Raw genomic sequence first — 17,879 nt, 5'->3', positions numbered from 1 at the left:
GGCGGCTGGTGGAGGTCTGATGTATTTCCCGTTAGGGATATACTGATCATCCCGTGGAAGCATGGCTTTGGTGTCCCCAGCTCTGTAGGAGACTCCGGCTGCTGAGACGAGATCTGAGACCAAGGCGGGAAAAAGTAAGTTGCCCGCAATTTGTACGTGTCCCATGGCATTCCGGATGTGTCTTGGTAGGTTTAGAGGTTGTCTGTAAGGATGCACCATAGTAGAACGGCCTTGTCCGCAGTGAAGGAGGACTCGTGAGAGCTCAGAAAGACGTAATGGGACATGATCTGTGCCCATACGCGAGCCTCCAAGGTAAGTACTGAAGCCGATATTCCCTTAGGGCGGGTACGATGGTATCCGTAGATCCAACGGCTGCCAGGTAGTGCGATAACTCTGAGAACGGCGTCCCAGTCAAATTGGTACAGCTAGCGCTTGAGTGCGGCTTCTTGAAAGGCGTCCAATCCTTCTGGAATAGGGGGAAGACCTAGAGCTTTTTGAATGGCCTCTTCTGTAATGGAGACTTGCTTCTGACGAACAAAGACAGACTGTAGGGTTGGCAGGTGGAAGTTGGAGTAGAACTCGACTACCCAAGAAAGATTGACCTGCCTCGGCTGTCTCTGTAGGAAATTCCATTGTTTTTGTGCAATTTGCAGCTCAACAAAGGTAGCAATATGGTTTGGGAGGAGAAGAAGGTATTCGTTGTTGTAACTCCTTTCTGCCAGGATACGGAACATCTGCTCACAGTAGCGATTGGAAAATCGCGCAGTGTCCTTTGCTGGGAAGGCTTTTTCTTTATCATCAACCTTTATAATCCTCTTAGTTCTTTTTGTTGAGGGTTTAACCGCAGTTGAAGAGGGCTCTGCCACTAATGCTTTTTTGTTCCTCTTCTTGCTGGTGGTTTGGGAGTAGCTTTCTCTTTTCCTTTCTTAGTGGCCATCCTGAAAGGGAGAAAAGAGGAAGTATGTCAAAATGTCAAGGGGCAAAGCAAGGGATATGATGGTATGGGTGGCAAGCAATGCACATTAAAGATGAATGAAGTGAACACATGGTCATGACTACATGTGAAAATTTCATCAAAGGGAATAAAGCAAGTGCATGTTTGGGTAATTAGATGCAAGATGTTTATTGGCATGCTGGCAAAGGCATGAGTAGCATAGATCAAGCATCACTCATAACAAACCATCACGTTTGTATTGACAATTATATTCAACGAATAAAATATGAAAGGGGTTTTGTAAAAAACAAGCATTTAATAGTAGAAGAGAATAACGTAGAAAAATGCATAATGCCATATTGGCTTTTTCACAAACACATAGCATGTATGGTAAATAAGGCATAGAAAGTATTAAAGTGAACATGCAAGCAACCCTTTAAAAAGGTATATAATTGCCAAACAATTTTACAACAATCCACAAGCATATAATGAGAAATAATGACTCAATTAAATTTCCAACACCAAGTAAAAAGGAAAAAGAAAGAAAAAAAGAAAATATGGATAATGAAAGTAAAAAGAAAAGAAAAGAAGGTAACATATAAAATAAGAAGAATAAGGGAAAAGTAAAGGGGGGAAGAAGAAAAGAAAACCTTGTGAATGGGAGTGAGAGAGAGAGAGAGTAGAAAGTGAGAAAGAAGGAAGAAGGGAGAAAGAAGAAATAAGGGGGAAAAGATAAAATAGAATTTGGGGAAAAGAAAGATAAGATAATTGGCAAATCAGGGAAGCTGTGTGGTGCAAGCGACGCGGCCGCGTGGGGCACGCGATCGCGTGAATTGCGCTTATAATAATTGACGCGGTCGCGTCGGTCACGCGGTCGCGTCGGTCACGCGGTCGCGTGACCCGTTTTATGCAACTGGCGCGAGGGCAGCCTCGCGCTCGCACAACTCTCTGTTCAAAATCTTATTTTGCCAAATTTTTGGGTGACGCGATCGCGTGGGGCATGCGATCGCGTGAGTGGCCATTAGAAGGATATGACGCGGTCGCGTCGGTCACGCGGCCGCGTGGGAAGAATTGTGCGTTCAATACCAATCCAGCACCACTCTAGCACAACTTTCGGTCGTGCACCCTTTTCACGTCGAATTCCAAGGCACGCGGCCGCGTTAGTGACGCGGTCGCGTGGGGCGATTTGTGCCACTGGCACGCCTCCAGCCACGCTCTTGCGTGACTCTCTGTTCATTTTATTATTTCCTCCCATCTCCTGCGACGTGGACGCGTCAATGATGCGGTCGCGTCGCGTGAAAAATATTTTTTTTAAAATAAAATATGTAAATGCAGATGCGCAAAATGTACTAATAAAGAGAAGAGTTATGGAATAGGGAAAACTAAGAATAAAGAAAAGAACGATCATACCATGGTGGGTTGTCTCCCACCTAGCACTTTGCTTTAACTTCCGTAAGTTGGACGCTCCACTAGCTCAGGCTTCGGCTATGTGGGGATCTTCCAAGAGGAAGATCTCGAGCTCCTTGTTTTTCTTCATCTTCTTGCCATAGTACAGCTTTAAACGATGTCCATTAACTTTGATAAGTTCAGAGCTTGAAGGATGGCTTAGGTGATAAACTCCGTATGGTTCGGCCTTCTCTACTCTGTATGGACCTTCCCATCTTGATCTCAACTTGCCTGGCATGAGCCTCAGTCGAGATTTGTAAAGGAGGACTAAGTCCTCAGGTTGGAACTCTTTCCTCTTGATGTGCTGATCATGTACAGCTTTCATCTTCTCCTTGTATAGCCTTGAGTTCTCATACGCTAGGCGAAGGCTTTCCAGTTCTTGTAGTTGCAACTTCCTTTCAGCTCCGGCTTTCTCAATTCCCATGTTGCACTCCTTTACTACCCAAAAGGCTTTGTGCTCTACTTCAACAGGGAGATGACAAGCTTTTCCATAAACTAAGCGGAAAGGATTATCCCAATGGGTGTTTTGTATGCGGTTCTGTATGCCCAGAGTGCATCTTGTAGCCTGGTGCTCCAGTCTCTTCTATGAGGTTTGACTATCTTCTGCAAGATACGCTTTATCTCTCTGTTTGACACCTCGGCTTGCCCATTTGTTTGAGGATGGTAGGCTGTTGCAACCTTATAAATTATCCCATGTATCTTCATTAATCCTGTTAGTCTCCTGTTACAAAAATCGGTGCCTTGATCGCTCACGATTGCTCGTGGTGATTCAAAGCGACAAATAATATGGTTTCTCACAAAGAAAACAATAGTGTTAGCATCATCAGTGCGGGTAGGAATTGCTTCCACCTATTTGGAAACGTAATCCACAGCTAACAATATATAAAAATAACCATTAGAATTTGGAAATGGACCCATGAAGTCAATGCCCCAAACATAAAAAATTTCACAGAAAAGCATAATTTGTTGAGGCATCTCATCCCTTTTGGATATATTACCAAATTTTTGGCATGGAAAATAAGATCTACAAAATTCAGCAGCATCTCTAAAAAGAGTAGGCCACCAGAATTCACAGTCTAAGATTTTTCTAGCTTTTCTTTGAGGGCCAAAATGTCCTCCACTCTCAGATGAGTGACAAGCCTCTAAGATGGACTGGAATTCTGATTGAGGCACACACCATCTAATTACCTGGTCAGCGCCACATCTCCATAAATATGGGTCATCCCATATATAATATTTAGACTCGCTTTTCAGCTTGTCTCTTTGATGCTTAGAAAAGTTTGGAGGAAAGGTGTGGCTAACTAGATAATTAGCTACAGGTGCATACCAAGGGACTACCTCAGATACTGCTTGCAGGTTATCAAATGGGAAATTATCAGCTATAGGAGTGGGGTCATCTGTAATGTGCTCAAGGTGACTCAAATGGTCTGCCACGAAATTCTGATTACCACTCATATCCTTAATTTCTAAATCAAATTCTTGTAATAGCAGTATCCAACGTATAAGCCTTGGTTTGGACTCTTTTTAAGCTAATAGATACTTTAGAGCTGCGTGGTCCGAGTACACTACTACCTTCGTAGTAAGTAAAAAGGCTCGGAATTTATTCAGAGCAAAAATAATAGCAAGAAGCTCTTTCTCAGTAGTAGTGTAATTGGACTGAGCGGCATCTAAATTTTTAGACGCATAAGCAATAACAAAGGGGTCCTTACCTTCACGCTGAGCCAGTGCTGCTCCTACTGCATGGTTGGAGGTGTCGCACATTATTTCAAATGGCTGGCTCCAGTCTGGTCCTCTCACAATTGGAGCTTGAGTCAGGGCGGTCTTCAGCTTATCAAATGCTTGTTTGCAATTCTCACTGAACTCGAACTTAATATCCTTCTGCAGTAGTCTGGATAAGGAAAGTGCTACCTTACTGAAGTCCTTAATGAATCTCCTGTAAAAACCTGCATGGCCAAGGAACGAACGGACTTCCCTCACAGAAGAGGGGTAAGGTAAACTAGAAATAACATCCACCTTTGCTGGATCTACAGAAATGACAGTATTAGACACAACATGTCCTAGTACAATACTTTATTTTACCATAAAGTGACATTTTTCAAAATTTAATACAAGGTTTGTACTGACACATCTATCTAATACTCTAGATAATCCATCTAAGCAAAGGCTAAAGGAATCTCCGTACACACTAAAATCATCCATAAAAACTTCCATACAGTCCTCAATAAGATCAGAGAAAAGACTCATCATGCACCTTTGGAAGGTAGCTGGTGCATTGCACAAGCCAAAGGACATTCTCTTGTAAGCATAAGTCCCAAAAGAACATGTAAAAGTGGTTTTTTCCTGATCCTCAGAAGCTATATGAATCTGGAAATAACCTGTGTAACCATCTAAAAAACAATAATGTGATTTACCTGACAGGCGATCCAGCATTTGATCAATGAATGGAAGAGGATAGTGATCCTTACGAGTGGCCTGGTTGAGGCGTCTGTAGTCAATACAGACCCTCCAGGCGTTCTGAACTCTGGTTGCAATGAGATATCCATGCTCATTCTTCACTGTAGTGACTCCAGACTTCTTGGGCACCACTTGTACTGGGCTTACCCATTCACTGTCAGAAATAGGGTAGACGATATCTGCCTCCAGTAGTCTGGTCACTTCCTTTTTGACAACCTCTAAGATAGTGGGGTTCAGTCTTCTCTGGGGTTGACGGACAGGTCTTGCTTCCCCTTCTAAAAATATCCTATGCTCATAGACTTGAGGGTTGATGCCTACTATGTCTGCCAAACTCCAACCAATTGCCTTCTTGTGCATCCTCAGCACACTAAGTAACTGATCTTCCTGTTGAGAAGTGAGTTCTCTTGCAATGATAACTGGAAACTTCTGCTCGTCCTCAAGGTAAGCATATTTGAGGTGTGGAGGAAGGGGTTTTAATTCTAACTTCTGATCATGGTCAGGCTCTGGGTTGTCTGGAGCTGGTGACAATGGTAATGCACTGTCATTGTCCTCTGAGAATGTCCCCACACTTGGACCTTGTCTATGTATTTCTCTTCAAATTCCTCCTGGTAAACTTCAGCCACAGTTTCATCTATGATGTCACACTGGAGGATAGAATGATCCTCCGGAGGATGCTTCATAACTCCATTCAGATTGAAGATTACTACTCGGCTATCTATTTTAAAAGAGTATGTTCCTGAAAAAGCATCTAATTTGAACTTCGAGGTCTTCAGGAATGGTCTTCCGAGTAGGATTGATGATGGCTTCTCTAAGTCATTTTGGGGCATCTCCAGGATATAAAAATCAATGGGAAATGTGAGCCCCTTAATGCTCACTAATACATCTTCAGCAACTCCAGCCACTGTAATAATGCTTTTATCTGCTAACACAAAACGAGCTGCCGACCTTTTTAAGGGAGGGTGCCTCAAAATATCATATATAGACAAAAGCATTATACTTACACATGCTCCTAAATCACACATGCAGTCAGAAAATACCACATCACTAATAGTACAATTAACCATACATGGACCTGGTCACTACACTTTTCAGGTAAACCTCCCATTAAAGCAGATATGGAACTACCTAAAGGAATAGTTTCTAATTCATTAATTTTGTCTTTATGTATACATAAATCTTTTAGAAACTTTACATATTTAGGTACCTGTTGAATAACATCAAAAAGAGGAACGGTTACCTCAACCTTTTTGAATATCTCTACCATTTTGGGATCAGGTTTCAGCTGCTTCCTGGGCTTCCTTGCAAGTTGTGGAAATGAAATGGGAGTGGTGCCTTCTGTAATATCTGTGCCCTTTGATGCTTCCTCCTGTGGTTGAACTTCTTCTTTTTCATCTATGTCATGTATGTCTTCTTCCTCTTCAACATCTTCTATTTCCACTACCTCTTAAGCTGAGGCGTGTTCTGGTGGGCTTGGCTCCTCCTGATTCCTCTCCTGCAGTGTGGTTCCGGATCTTAGGGTAATGGCATTAATGCCACCCTTTGGATTGGGTAATGGTTGAGAGTGAATTCCACTGGAGCTCAAAGGCTGGTTATTGGAGTTATTCATTGATCTAATCTGTGAGACAAGAGCTTGTAGGGTAGAGTTCAGACCATTTAGTGTAGCATAAAGGTTATTTTCCATGGTCTGTTGTCTCCGATCAATAGATTGTAGTAAGTCATCATTAGCAGATGAAGAAGGATAGGTAATTTGAGAGGTCTGCTGTTGGGTATTCTGTGGTCCTTGGGATTGCCTCAGGTGAGGTGCTCTGTAAGGCTGGTTCTGGTTCTGCTGCCTGTTGTTGTTGTTATTCCACCTCTGATTTCCCTGATTGTCTCTGCCTCCTCTGTTGTTGTTGTCCCTCCAATTCTGGTTAGAATTATCCTGCCATCCATGGTTCTAATTGCCACCTTGATTGTACCCTTGGTTAGGGCGGTCATAGAAGTTATGAGTGGCTGCCACGGTGTTGTCTTCCTGCTGGAGCTGCGAACATTCGTCAGTATAATGGCTATAATCAGCACAGATTCCACAAACTCTCTGTGGGACTAACTGTTGGCTTTGCTGTGGTAGAAGATACTCTGAGTTAGAGCAGTAGTATCTCTGCTAGAGGATACTTCTGCAACGGCTTTTGAACGGCCTTGTTTCTGCCTGTGATTTCGAGTAGATTAAGCTAAGTCGCTGATCAATTGCCATGCCTCATCAGTGGTCTTGTACTTTTTCATAGACCCATTGCTAGCACTTTCCAATGTGGTCTTATCTTGGGACCTCATGCCCTATGTGACGTAACCGAGTAACACTATATTGTCAATCATATGGTGGGGGCATGCTTCCAGAAGATTATTGAAGTGCTCCCAGTATTCATAGAGAGTCTCAGATTCGTCCTGAACAATCATGGAAATATCTTTCCTCAGTTTATCAGTAACTTCAGCTGGAAAGAATTTTTCCAGGAATTCTCTTCTAAGTGTATCCCAGTCGGATACAGTTGCTGCAGGTTGAGTGTAGTACCACTCTCTTGCCTTTCCCTCAACAGAAAATGGGAAAGTTTTCAACAGAATTGAAGTTTCATCTGCACCATCACGCCTGACAGTAGAACAGGCTGCTTGAAAATCTCTCAGGTGCTTGATAGGCTCTTGAGCAGGTAAGCCATGAAACTTGGGCATCAAATTGAGTAGTGCAGTCTTTATTTCAAAGTCTGTAGCCACCGCTGGGTGATGCGCTTGAAACAGTTGCATTGTAAAATCAGGGGCTCCAGCCTCCTGGATAGTAACTCTCTTAGGTTCTGCCATGTCACCTACACATAAATCAACCGAATCAGTAGAACGGGGGCCGGTTTCTTCCTCAAATGACATTTCAGATCCGCCCTCAGAAAGGACTAACCAACGCCGAGCTTGCCTTATTCGTGAAATAGTTCTTTCAATCTCAGGATCGAATACTGGCAAGCTTGGATCAGGAAGTGAACGCGTCATCTAGCGAAAGAAACAAGCAGCTCATAGTAGCAAGATAAAATAAAATGCAAATAAATAAATTCCAATTAATAACTTTAGCACTCTATTGCAACTCCCCGGCAACGGCGCCAAAAATTGACGTGGCGGAAATTGGCGAGTCAAGAATTGTTATAAGATATGCGTTGCAAGTATAGTTCTTAACCAACCAGAATTTCGCTTATCAATTTAGAAGGTTGTCACAAGAATTAAAATTAAAATACTAGGAGTATGAATCCTAGGTCGTCTCCCAACGAGTTGCAGAAATGTGTGCTATTTTATTAATTAGATGTTTTCAGAAGGGTTTGAGTTGAATAAACAGGAGTTTAAATTAGAGAAATTAACTAATTTAAATAAAAGCCTTGACTGGGAGTAGATTAGTTGGAAGCCCTATTCTTGTTGAAGTACTCTCAAGATTAATTGATAATTGAAGGTTGTTCTGTTTAGTTATCCCTTACTAGGTAAGGGAAAGTCAAACAAGTTGGAATGCTGTTTCTATTCACAAGTTCCAATCCGCTCAATTGAAAAGGATTATTGTCAGTGACTAGAGAGCATTCCAACAATAAAAAAAACCCAATCACAATTTTTATTTTAAGCATCCCAACTCAAGGGTTCCTGACGTGACGAAAATTGGCTAATTAAGAATTGATATAAGTTGTGCGTTGCAAGTATAGTTCTTAACCAACCAGAAATCCGCTTATCAATTTAGAAGGGTTGTCACAAAAATTAAAATTAAAATACTGGGAGTATGAATCCCAGGTCATCTCCCAACGAGTTGCAGAAAGGTGTGCTATTTTATTAATCAGATATTTTCAAAAAGAGTTTGAGTTGAATAAACAGGAAATTAAATTGGAAAAATTAAGTAATTTAAATAAAAGCCTTGACTGGGAGTAGATTAGTTGGAAGCCCTATTCTTGTTGCAGTACTTTCAAGATTAATTGATAATTGAAGGTCGTTCTGTTTAGTTATCCCTTACTAAGTAAGAGAAAGTCAAACAAGTTGGAATGATGTTTCTACTCACAAGTCCCAATCCGCTTACTTGGAAGGACTGGCGTTAGTGACTAGAGAGCCATCCAACAGTAAACCCAATTACAATCTCTCTTTTGAGCATTCCAACTCAAGGGTTCCTTTCAATCAACTCCCCATCAAGTTAGGGAACTACTCGCTCATTGTGAATATAGAACTCATAACATAGGAAAGGGAACTAATGAAAGACATGATAAATAAAACTCAAAGGAATCAATTAAAAATAAAAGTAACTCTTGTATTAATAAATTCTAAAATAATCCAATAATAAAATTGAGTAAATTAAAGGACATGGAAGAGTAAAGCAATGTAAAGAAAACGAACTAGAATGACGAAGTCTTGGTGAGGTAATAACTCTTCTCAATATCCCAATGCAAAGAACAACAGAATATAAAAATCCTAAGAACTATGAGTGTGTAGAGAGAAAACCTAGAGGAGGAGTAAAACTAAATCCAAAAACTAAAAACTGTGTAGAATGAATGTTCTTTTTGGTTTCTGCATGTCCTCTGACTCTAGTCTGCTTTTCCAGGCCGAAAACTGGGTCAAAACAGGGCCCAAAATTGCCCCCAGCGAATTCTGCTGATTATGCAGATCGCGCATGTCACGCAATCGCGTCATTCATGCGGACGCGTCATGCGGCGTTTTGCTTTGCCACGCGGGCGCGTCGTCCACGCCTCCGCGTCAATTGTGCTATTCCAATCCGCATGGTCGCGTGAGCCATGCGGCCGCGTCACTGTGATTTCCTCTCTTTCGCGCGGTCGTGTGAGCCATGCGGCCGCGTCACTTCTTGCTAGTCATCTCCTTAATTTCTTGTGTTCCTTCCATTTTTGCAAGCTTCCTTTCCAATCTCTAACTCATTCATGCCCTATAAAGCCTGAAACACTTAACACACAGATCACGGCATCGAATGAAATAAAGGAGAATTAAAATATGTAATTAAAAGTCTCTAGGAAGCAAGTTTTCAATCATGTAATAATTTTAGGAAGGAAATATAAATGCATGCTAATCATATGAATAAGTGGGTAAAGATCATGATAAAACCACACAATTAAGCACATTATAAACCATAAAATAGTGGTTTATCAACCTCCCCACACTTAAACATTAGCATGTCATCATGCTTAGTTGAAGGAGATAAAATAAATGAGTAGGAACATGTAAAACTCATGCAATGCAATGCAACCTATATATATGAATGCAACTATATGATTTTTGTCCACTTGATCAATAGTAAATAAGCTCTTCAAAATAATTACAAATCAAATTCCACTAATTCAATTCTCATGCAGTAAGAACAGATAAAAATGCAAGAAGGCAGCTCATGAAAGCAGGGAACATAGAATTTTAAGCATTGAACCCTCACTGATGATGTATGTACGCTCTAATCTCTCTAGTGTATAGGGCAATCACTCTATCCTTCTCTAATCATGCTTTCTAATTTTTGTTCTTCTTCTAATCAATTAACAACATTTAATATACCAATGCAGACATCATGATGTCTTTTCAAGGTTGTAATGGGGTCAAGGTAATGGTAAGGATACATATATGGCTAAGTAAGCTTATAAACTGAATCTTTAATTAACCCAAACTTTAACATAACCTATGTATATATTCTATATAACTTTAGAATTCATACCTAGCTACCCAGAATTTCTCTTTCACATTCCATACTCATGTATCAACTTTTATTTTAATTTTATCATACATGCATTGACCTTTGAATTCTTAACTTAACGTTGGGGTAATTTTGTCCTCTTATTTATTTATTAAATATTTTTTATTTTTTTTATATAAGCATAAAAATAAACATAGCTTATCAATGCACACAGATTTTTAATTCTTATAGTTTCACATGAGTAGGTATCCAAATTCCTATTATATTATCATGACACATTCCCTTATTATCTTTTGTTCCCATAATTTCCCATACTTAATTAGCACACACAATTATATCTTAAGCTAACCAAAGATTTAGTTTGGGATATATAATTGTTTTTCTGCTTAAGGCTAGTAATGTGGTAAAATATAGAACAAATGGGATTTAAAGGCTTAAAGTGGCTAACAAAAGTAATTGAAAGGGTAGGCTTAATTTGGATAAGTGAGCTCATCAATTAATGGCCTCAATCATATGCAACATATAAATATAATAAATATTGGACATATAGGATGAAACAAAATATAGATTACAATCATAGAGAAGTAAACACACAAGAATAAAATAATTATGGTTAAATAATGTAACCATGCATAAAGGCTCAAATCTCAAAGGTTGTGTGTTCTTTAGCTCAAAAATCATGTTCCAAATACAACTTCAAGCAAATTTAACATAAAAAATTTTAATTAAAATTAGTGAAATTTTGTTCCAAAAATAGAGTCTTATAAGAAACTTATTGTCTTTTCAATCAAGTAGAACATGCATGCAACTAATCTATTACTATGCAATTTATCCTATTCTATAAAAGAAAAATCTAACTAAATATCCTAATTTATTGGTGTTTAGGGAAGAGAAATTACCTCCGGAAGTCAGGTACTGACCGACCTCCCCACACTTAAGCTTTGCACCGTCCTCGGTGCCATCTGTCAGGAACAGGGGTGGGCTGGTAGCAGTAGCTCCACAGTCGGGACCATCATGGCTCCCTGTGCTGGTAAAGAAAGTAGAGTCCGGGGTGTCTGAGTCCTTGAATTTTCCCATAATCAGCTCCTTGAGGTATGTGAATCGGCGCTTGTTACGGCGCTCTCTCATGTTAGCTTTGTGTTCCTGCCGATCCAACCTTTCGAGTATCTGATGGAGCAGTTGGTCTGTGGTAGGTGCTTGTGGTACGGAAGGAGGAATGTCCTGAGCCGGTTCAGTGGGCTGGCTTGTAGTGGCTATTGAGGGTCTGATATATTTCCCATTAGGGACATATTGATCATCCCGTGGAAGTATGGCTTTGGTGTCCCCAGCTCTGAAGGAGACTCCGGCTGCTGAGACAAGATCTGAGACCAAGGCGGGGAAAGGTAAGTTGTCCGCGATTTGTACGTGTCCCATGGCATTCCGAATGTGTCTTGGTAGGTTTAGAGGCTGGTCTATAAGGATGCACCATAGTAGAACGGCCATATCCACAGTGAAGGAGGACTCGTGAGTGCTCGGAAAGACGTAATGGGACATTATCTGTGCCCATACGCGAGCCTTCAAGGTAAGTGCTGAAGCCGAAATTCCCTTAGCGCGGGTACGATGGTATCCGTAGATCCATCGGCTGCCAGGTAGTGCGATAACTCTGAGAATGGCGTCCCAGTAAAATTGGTACATTTGGCGCTTGAGTGTGGCTTCTTGAAAGGCGTCCAAACCTTCTGGAATAGGGGGAAGACCTAGAGCTTTTTGAATGGCCTCTTCTGTAATGGGGACTTGCTTCTGACGGACAAAGACAGACTACAGGGTTGGCAGGTGGAAGTTGGAGTAGAACTCGACTAACCAAGAAAGATTGACCTGCCTCGGCTGTCTCTGTAGGAAACCCATTGTCTTTGTGCAATTTGCGGCTCAACAAAGGTAGCAATATGGTTTGGGAGGAGAAGAAGGTATTCGTTGTTGTAGCATAGATCAAGCATCACTCGTAACAAACCATCACGTTTGTATTGACAATTATTTATAACGAATAAAATATAAAAGGGGTTTTGTAAAAAACGGGCATTTAATAGTAGAGTAGAATAACGTAGAAAAGTGCAAAATGCCATATGGGCTTTTTCACAAACACATAGCATGCATGGTGAAATAATGTATGGAAAGTATTAAATTGAACATGCAAGCAACCCTTTAAAAAGTAATATATAATTGCCACACAAATTTAGAACAATCCACAAGCATATAATGAGAAATAATGACTCAAATAAATTTCTAACACCAAGTAAAAAGGAAGAAAATATGAATAATGAAAGTAGAAAGAAAAGAAAAGAAGATAACATAGAAAAATAAGAATAAAAATAGAAAAGTAAGGAGAGAAGAAAAAAAAAAGAAAACCTTGTTAATGGGGGAGAGAGAGAGAGAGTGAGGGTGTAAAAAGTGAGAAAGAATGAAGAAGGAAGAAGGGAGGAGGAAGGAATAAGGAGGGAAAAGAGAAAATAGGATTTGAGGAGAAAAAGATAAGATAAGTGGCAAATCAGGGGAGCTGTGCGGCGCAATCGACGCGGCCGCGTGGGGCACGCGGTCGCGCGACTTGCGGTTATATTGATTGACGCGGTCGCGTCGGTCATGCGGTCGCGTGACCCGTTTTATGCTACTGGCGCGAGGGCAGGCTCGCACTCGCACAACTCTCTGTTCAAAATCATTAATTGCTAAATATTGGGTGACGCGATCGCGTGGGGCATGCGATCACGTGAGTGGCCATTAGAAGGACGTGACGCGGTCGCGTCGGTCACGCGGCCGCGTGGGAAGGATTGTGCTTTCAGCACCAATCCAGCACCACTCTAGCACAACTTTCGGTCGTGCACCCTTTTGACGTCGAATTCTAGGGCACGCGGCCGCGTGGGTCACGTGGTTGCGTGGGAGGCCAATGTTCCCATGTAACGCGGATGCGTCGGCGATGCGGTCGCGTGGGGCAATTTGTGCCATTGCACGCTGATGAGAGAACTTTTGCGTGGTCTAGAAATTTGCGGATAAATCCTCGTTGCAAGTATAGTTTCTAAACCTTCAAAAGTCCTTTCATACAAACGTTTTGGTTGTCACAAGTAACAAACCCCTTTTAAAATTGATAACCGAGTATTTAACCTCGGGTCGTCTTCTCAAGGAATTGCAGGGAGGTGTTCTTATTATTGATTATGAAAAAGTGTGTTTTTGGGGAATGTTGAGTTTGGGCAATGGGCACAGATATATTTAAATGACAAGTAAAATAAATAAATAACTGTAAACTAAACTCTTGGCAAGGTATTATAACTGGAAGTCCTATCCTGGTTATCCTTATCAATTGTAATGAGAATTGGATTTTTCTCCCACTTGTTAACCTCTAACTATGAAGGTAAGTTAAGTGGATGAATTAATTCTGATTCCTCAGGTCCTAGTCTTTCCTTGAGAAAGGCTAGAGTTATTGGAACTTGAATTAATGAGATGAAGAAATCCAATTTTCAATCAACAATGAGTTTGATAACTCAAGTGTCTCCAATGACTCAACCAAAGCCAAAAGGGAAGAGAATCTACTTGAATGAAAATAATTTGAATACATAAATTAAAGAGAGCAATCATAAATCTGAAATATCTCAAATTATATTAAATAAAATATTCAAATCATAACATGAAAAAGTTCATAAATTAAATTGGGAAAATAATTGAAAATAAAGAACCTGGGATTGAGAGCTACTCCTAAAACTAAGAGAAATCATAATCCTAATCCTAAGAGAGAGGAGAGAACCTCTCTCTCTAAAAACTACATCTACTCCTAAAATTGTGAATTATGAGAGCCTCCTTATGAATGGATGCAGTCCCCCACTTTATAGCCTCTAATCTGTGTTTTCTGGGCCGCAAACTGGGTCAGAAATAGTCTAGAATCCGCTGGTTTCGAATTTTGCCACGCTGGATTTTTGTCACTGCGACACGGCCGCATGGATCACGCGGTTGCGTCGCCTAGCTTCAGAGAAACTATAATATATTATATATCAAATCGAAGACCCAGACTTTAGCTTTCCAACGCAACTGAAACCGCGTCATTTGGACCTTTGTAGCAAAAGTTATAGCCGTTTGAGTGCGAAGAGGTCAGGCTGGACAGCTTAGCAATTTCTCCAACTTCTTGTATTCCTTCCACTTTTGCATGCTTCCTTTCTATCCTCTGAGCCATTCATGCTCTGTAATCTCTGAAATCACTTAACACACATATCAAGGCATCTAATGGTAATAAGAGAGGATTAATAATAAGCATATATAAGATCAAAGAAGCATGTTTTCAATCATAGCACAAAATCAGGAAGGAAATATAAAACCATGCAAATATTATGAATAAGTGGGTAAAGAGTTGATAAAAATCACTCAATTGAGCACAAGATAAACCATGAAATAGTGGTTTATCAACCTCCCCACACTTAAACATTAGCATGTCCTCATGCTAAGCTCAAGAGAAACTATAAAGAGGAATGGTAGAATGCATGAAATGCAACCTATCTATATGAATGCAACTACATGCAAAAAATGTTTCTACCTACTTGGTTAAAAGTAAATAAATTCTCCAAGACAAATATGAATCAAATTTCACTAATTCAAATCATACAGTGAAAACAAATAAACTTGTAAGAAGATAGCTCATGAAAGCAGGGAACATAGAATTAAGCACTGAACCCTCACTGGTAGTGTATATCACTCTAATCTCTCAAGTGTATAGGGTAATTCACTCTACTCTTCCCTAATCATGATTTCTAAACATTGTTCTTCATCTAACCAATCAACAAAAATTTAGTGTACTAATGCAAACATCATGAGGTCTTTTTCAAGGTTGTAATGGGGAGGGTAAAGGTATATATATGGCTAAGTGAGCTATAAATTGAATCTTTGACTAGCCAAGCTCTCACCTAACATACATACACTCTATATAACTTTAAAATCATACCTAGCTACCTATAATTCCCACTTTTGTATGATTTCCATACTCATGTACCAAATTTTTCTTTTTAATTTATCACATGTGCATTGATTTTTCATTAACTTAACATTGGGGTAATTTTGTCCCCTTATTTATTTATCTATATTATATATTTTTTTTCTTTTTCTCTTTTTCTCTCTCTCTCTTTTTTTTTTTCAATCATAAAAGCAAACATAACTTATCAATGCACATGGATTCTTCATTATTTTTCTATTTTGGTTTTTCATGAGTAGGTTCCCAAATTCCCAATATTCAAATAAATTAAATACGTTCCCTTATTAACCAATGTTCCTACAATTTTTCCACACTTAGTTGATGCATAATTTCTATCTTAAGCTAACCAAAGATTCACTTGGAATTTTTTTTTTATTTGTTTTACTGCTTAAGGCTAGTAATGTGGTTATAGAACAAGAGGGGATTAAAAGCTCAAGGGGCTAACAAAGGTGATGTAAAAGGTAGGCTTATTTGGGGTAAGTGAGTTAATAACAAATAATGGCCTCAATCATATGCAAGCATGTAAATATACTAAATAATGCGCGTGGTGCGCCATAAGGTCAGGCGACGCGGACGCGTGGGGCACGCGATCGCGTGACTTGATTTGTGCTAGTGGCGCGAGTACAGCCTCGCGGTCGCACAACTCTCTGTTCAAAACTTAGTATTGCCAAAATCCTGGGTGACGCGGTCGCGTGGTTGACGCGATCGCGTGAGTGGCCATCATGGGATATGACGCGGACGCGTGGGGCACGCGTTCGCGTGGTGAGGCTTGGGCTTCCAGCACGATTCCAGCCCAACTCCAGCTCAACTTTCGGCCATGCACCCGGTTGACGTCGATTTTCAGGTCACGCGGCCGCGTGGGTGACGCGGTCGCGTGGGAGGCCATTATTCGCATATGACGCGGTCGCGTCAGCGACGCGTTTGCGTGGGGTGATTTGTGCCATTGGCACGCCTCCAGCGCTGCTCCTGCGAAACTCTCTGTTCATATTAATATTGTCTCCCATCTCCTTGCGACGCGGATGCGTCGCTGATGCGGTCGCATCGCGTGCTCGCTTTTTTATAAAACTCGAAAACAAATAAATAAAAATGAAAAATGAGAGATCATACCATGGTGGATTGTCTTCCACCTAGCACTTTTAGTTAAAGTCCTTAAGTTGGACATTTGGTGAGCTTCCTGTTATGGTGGCTTGTGCTTGAACCCATCCGGAATCTCCACCAATATTTGTGATTCCAGTGTCCTTTGGGATCCCAAACTAAGCATGTAAAGCCCTTAAGAAGCTTCAAACAGATTCTTAGGCTCCCGGAGTGACAAATGCCAGAACAGATTCCAGGATCCCAAACTTTACTTTTACACCCGTCTTTGTCTCGATCTGCATTTTTCCAGCCGGGTGAAAGGTGATCTGAATTCTCACTGCAGCGACCAAACAGCTTCCTAGACCCATTCAGTTGAGCTTTATACCAACCTTTGCGTTTGAACTTAAAGCTTCCAACCATGATGAACCTTGCAGGACAATTTTTATCACTGGCCATCTTCCTCTTACTCTTAATGCCACAAAGAGCTCTAAGTTGACCATCCGTCTCCAGTAGCCCATATTCAAGTGGAATTAGAAAGCTAAGGGATATGAATTTTACCCACTTGAATGTTGTGAAGGATGATGGCAACTTAGGGGGAGGTATTTTTAATGAAATTTCAAGTTCCACTCCCTTGTGCTCTTCTCTGATAATTACCACCTCTTTGCAAGCTTCTTCAATTTCAACCTCTTCCTCTTGGTAGCTTTCTTCCAATTCAATCTCTTCTTCATTGCTCACCAAGGGCATGGGAGGTTGTGCTTCTTCTTCTTTAATCTCCATCTCTTGATCAACCTCTACAAAGTCTTCAACCATGATCTGCCTTGGAGGTTGTACGCTCTCTTCAACATCAACATCAAACACCATGGAAGGAGGCTCTGTGACTGGACTTTCCATTGGAGGTACAGCATCTCTTAAGTCTGCAACCACTTCTTCCTTTTTAATAATTGCTGCTTTGTCCAGTTGTTTAAGTATAAAATCGTACTCATCCTCAATGATTTTCTTTCCATGACAACTCCTTTCAACTACTCTTTCATCTTCAAGGGTCTCTACTATCTCCATATTTTGGGCCTCCTCTTGCTCTAAGACAAAATTAGACTCCTCCTTGATGTCTTCCTTTACTAATTCTTCAATCACTCCTTCGACTTTAAGGATCTCTACTTCCTTCATCTGTAGGGCCTCCTCTAGCTTCTTATGAAGTATGGATTCGCGAAGATGATTCCTTCTTTCCTGTTCCATATCAATAACATAATTGGGATCATCTTGCTCTTGGATTGATGGATGTGGGTGCTCTTCCATGGAGGGAGGTGATGGGATGAAAAGATCATTATGTGGTTGAAAAG

This window comes from Arachis ipaensis, chromosome B01 (assembly GCF_000816755.2).
Source record: "Arachis ipaensis cultivar K30076 chromosome B01, Araip1.1, whole genome shotgun sequence".
NCBI lineage: Eukaryota > Viridiplantae > Streptophyta > Magnoliopsida > Fabales > Fabaceae > Arachis > Arachis ipaensis.
Note: the sequence above shows the minus strand (reverse complement) of the source record.